Below are 5,000 nucleotides of genomic sequence, written 5' to 3'. Positions count from 1 at the left end.
CATGGTATCTACACCGTCATATCCTCCCTGCTCTGCCATACGTTCATGGGGTAAAAAATGTTCTGACGAGTAAACACTTTTATGCAAACGTCCATGCACATACAGATTCCAAAGATAATCGAACACAGAATCTAAATTTTCATTATAATTGTTTATCAAAATGTCAGAAATCAAATATCATTTAAAGGCGTATCTTATTTTCCATTTGCGATGCATGCGATTAGAAACACAATCAGTTAATCATGGCTTATATAGATACATAGATATACGTGCACATCTGAACACACTTGTAGATTACTATTTTACTCAGACGCACAAACATGTATACATAATGATCGCGTGCAAATTGTGAATAGATTGTTTATGAAAGATTGCTTTTGCAGCTGCGTTCTCGTTGAATGTAAGGGCAAACAACATAGCAGCTTCTCTGAATGAATGTGAGGCGATATCTTCAGTTGTTTAAAAAGGTATGATATAATTTATTATGATGTAATTTCATCGTGCTTGACAAATATATTTTTCATGTCATTCATAACTTACCACTGGGGGGAAACAACGACTTTCGAGTGAACCAAGGACAATTTTATCTTATCAAAAGAGAAAATATTTAAACACTATTGGAAAATGACAGTTAATGGCTTGAATACCTGAATGCTTATCTTACCATAATATATCAATAGCCCACCACATAAAATAGCTCGTTATCATTTTCCATTATCATTATTTTCATTACTCCAATAACCCTAGATGACGCCCAAGATGAGCATAGACTGCAGATCCTCAGTGGCCGCGAAAAAATATCGGAGTCTGGACAAAGAGCGACCTCTGGGTCTTGCTCGCCTCCTTCCCAGAGCGCGCGCACAGTTGTCCAAAAAGGCGAAGATCCGAATTGCGTCTGGCTCATAAGAGAACCTTCGAACCTTCCCGAACAAAGCCCATTCACTTGTCGGTGTGTAGAGCTTAAAAAAAAGAAAACACATCGGCCAAAGCATTCACGAATCTGCCCGCCTTTTTGGTTGATATCCTAGAACGAAATTAAGGAATTTTGAATTTGAAGCAAGATGATGTCGATGATTCAGGAACATTTAATGTTTCCCTAAAGGCAATTTATTTTTCTTTATGCCCTCAGTGTATGAATTCCACATTATAAATATGAATAAAGGTATTAAGAGAAAGGAAAATTTTAAGATTAAAATTAGCTTATTAAATAATATGAGGATTGATGGTTCAAATGATGTTATGTATGGTAGCATAATGCATCCCGGAGCCTGTTTTTATTCGTATTTTTTTTATTTAATATAATTAAAACATGTATGCACAATGAAAAAGGACTGGTAATGTAGAAGAATAATTTCAAAATATTTAGCAAATTACAGAAAGACATTGCTGGAGATATTACAGATCTTCATCCCAAGAGACCTAGGGGTAGTGGCAAGGACTTATGTTAATGTTAAAAATTAATGTTAAGCATTAAAAGTCTATCCCATTTTCGTATCACAGAAAACGTAGTTAAGAAAGTAATAGTTTCTCTATCTATTTTCTGATGCCAAGTATACCTGCCTTAATGTCTCTTATTGTCGTGTATTTCCTACTGAGTTGATGAGAAAAAAATGTTCTGCGCCAAATTTTCTTGTATTGGACAGTACAGCCAAAGCGCGCCTTCACATTCAAGGGATTTATGGATCGTATTTCTTTGTATTGATAAATTTAGTAACATCCCCCCTCTTATCCCTTGTGCCTCTCCCTCCCCTCTATGCCATTGCATAGAAAGGCTTTGCACTTTTGGCTCGCTCTTGTCTTGGGTGGGCCAGCAGCGATGGGCTGTTTCTTATACTGATATACACATATTTCTTCACCACAAAAAAAAATATCATAATCAAAGCAATTGCGTATTTTGATCTGATCTTAATATCTCCATATACTCGTCACATTCAGTCACTTTCATATTGAGCACCTATTAGGCCTGTTATTTATCAGTGCCCACTCCGTATATTATTCGTCACTATGCGTTGTCTGTTAATAGGACACTTTAAGTCATATTTGTGTCTCCTTACGTACATTTGATGAATGATTTGCAATGCGACCGATCAAGCAATACTTTCGGCAAACTCGCAAGTGGCCTGAACTTTTGTAAGTGCGCACTAAGAACAGCTTCATTGGCGTTCAAACCACATTTCAGTACTCATTCTAAGATCAACCTCGCTGCCATCCAGGGGCCGGATTCACTAACGCACTTACCATGATAAATACGCTGGTAACTACAATTATGATGGTAAAAAGACCGCATCGGTATTCACGAACAACTTACCATGATAGAATACAATGCTAAATTTACCAGTGGTTGGAGCACTGGTATGTCCACTGGCAACTACAGCGATGACTCTCTCATCTCGCTTTATCTCAGCAAAAAATCAACATTTAAGGCGACACTTTAGTTTGCATGTACACTTATTATGATCAGAGTGATGGCAACTGTTCATTTTCATATGAATATGACAAAAATCAATAAAATTCACAGGAAATAAGCGAGAATAATGTTCATGCAGCCTCGTCATAGGCCTACAATAACTGAAAATAATACATGGAATTAATAATTTGACAAATTCAAACATTTTGTTTTAATAACATTCAGCTGAAAAACAGTAAACATATAAATATATAAATTATTTTTGTGTTTGCATTAATTTAGATACAATTATTCATAATCTTAGGGTTTGATCGGCATTTCCTTTTGGAAAACGTTGATACAAATAACACCACCATTGCGTGGAGCCATTGTTTCTTTTCTTTCGACTGCAATCTAAAAAAAAAAAAAAAAGTATGTTTTTGAAAACCATTACGTTATATATGATCCATAAGATCATGCAATAGAATATGCTTTCTAGGAAGTTAATTTATATAGAAATAATTTAATACAGAAGAAATCTTTATCATTTCTTGAAACAAAAAAGTCTCTGTTGGATAAGGTTTTGTTTACATGTTACGGGATTGGTCAAAGGAGCCTAAAAAGTTATGTAAGGCGCTCGCTGATTGGCGGAATCGATTTACCAGAGTTACCATCAAATTACGGTGATAAAGTCTCTTTACCCTTACCAGGCGACTTATCATCGCTTGATGAATCCCACTTTGCCATGACTGGTAAACGCTCTGGTAGTTGACAGCTGGTAAATGCCTTACCATCGTATGTTAGTGAATCCAGCCCCAGGGGCCGGATTCACTAACGCACTTACCATGAGAAATACGCTGGTAACTACAATTATGATGGTAAAAAGACCGCATCGGTATTCACGAACAACTTACCATGATAGAATACAATGCTAAATTTACCAGTGGTTGGAGCACTAGTATGTCCACTGGCAACTACAGCGATGACTCTCTCATCTCGCTTTATCTCAGCAAAAAATCAACATTTAAGGCGACACTTTAGTTTGCATGTACACTTATTATGATCAGAGTGATGGCAACTGTTCATTTTCATATGAATATGACAAAAATCAATAAAATTCACAGGAAATAAGCGAGAATAATGTTCATGCAGCTTCGCCATAGGCCTACAATAACTGAAAATAATACATGGAATTAATAATTTGACAAATTCAAACATTTTGTTTTAATAACATTCAGCTGAAAAACAGTAAACATATAAATATATAAATTATTTTTGTGTTTGCATTAATTTAGATACAATTATTCATAATCTTAGGGTTTGATTGGCATTTCTTTTTGGAAAACGTTGATACAAATAACACCACCATTGCGTGGAGCCATTGTTTCTTTTCTTTCGACTGCAATCTAAAAAAAAAAAAAAAAAAAAAAGTATGTTTTTGAAAACCATTACGTTATATATGATCCATAAGATCATGCAATAGAATATGCTTTCTAGGAAATTAATTTATATAGAAATAATTTAACACAGAAGAAATCTTTATCATTTCTTGAAACAAAAAAGTCTCGCTGTTGGATCAGGTTTTGTTTACATGTTACGGGATTGGTCAAAGGAGCCTAAAAAATTATGTAAGGCGCTCGCTGATTGGCGGAATCGATTTACCAGAGTTACCATCAAATTACGGTGATAAAGTCTATTTACCCTTACCAGGCGACTTATCATCGCTTGATGAATCCCACTTTGCCATGACTGGTAAACGCTCTGGTAGTTGACAGCTGGTAAATGCCTTACCATCGTATGTTAGTGAATCCAGCCCCTGGGGCCGGATTCACTAACGCACTTACCATGATAAATACGTATGTAACTACAATTATGATGGTAAACAGACCGCATCGGTATTCATGAACAACTTATCATGATAGAATACAATGCTAAATTTACCAGTGGTTGGAGCACTGGTATGTCCACTGGCAACTACAGCGACGACTCTCTCATCTCGCTTTATCTCAGCAAAAAATCAACATTTAAGGCGACGCTTTAGTTTGCATGTACACTTATTATGATCAGAGTGATGGCAACTGTTCATTTTCATATAAACATGAAAAAAATAAATAAAATTCACAGGAAATAAGTGAGAATTGATGTTCGTGCAGCCTCGTCATAGGCCTACAATAACTGAAAATAATACATGGAATTGATAATTTGACAAATTCAAACATTCCATTTTAATGGCATAGTTGAAAAACAGTAAACATCTAAATATATAAATTATTTTTGTGTTTGCATTGATTTACATACAATTATTCATAATCCTACTCATTTGAAGGGTTTAATTGGCATTTCTTTTTGGAAAACGTTGATACAAATAACACCACCATTGCGTGGAGCCATTGCTTCTTTTCTTTTGACTGCAATTTATAAATCAGAAAAAAAAAGTTTTTGAAAACCATTACATTATATGTGACCCATAAGATCATGCAATAGAATATGCTTTCAAGGAAATTAATTTATGTAGAAATCTTTATCATTTCTTTCTTGAAACAAGAATATCTCGCAGCTGGATCAGGCTTTGTTTACATGTCACGGGATTGGTCAAAGGAGCCTAAAGAATCGT

At 35.2% G+C, this 5,000-nt stretch overlaps 1 protein-coding gene across 2 annotated transcripts in view; it reads right to left on the bottom strand.

Moving 5' to 3' along the window:
• The window catches only part of LOC122249446 (uncharacterized), a 17,715-nt gene extending 17,673 nt beyond the window's left edge, over positions 1-42 (bottom strand). The window contains exon 1 of one of the 2 annotated variants that reach the window (XM_086545242.1): positions 1-42. This exon is cut by the window's left edge and continues 224 nt beyond it. The gene's annotated coding sequence lies outside the window, so the exon portion shown is untranslated. The other variant, XM_086545240.1, reaches the window with a different exon arrangement.
• Positions 43-5,000: the final 4,958 nt, after the last annotated feature.

The sequence above is a fragment of the Penaeus japonicus genome, unplaced genomic scaffold, assembly GCF_977035675.1.
Source record: "Penaeus japonicus unplaced genomic scaffold, GWHDUDI00000001_assembly GWHDUDI00000016, whole genome shotgun sequence".
NCBI lineage: Eukaryota > Metazoa > Arthropoda > Malacostraca > Decapoda > Penaeidae > Penaeus > Penaeus japonicus.
Note: the sequence above shows the minus strand (reverse complement) of the source record. Positions and strands in the feature narration are given on the sequence as shown.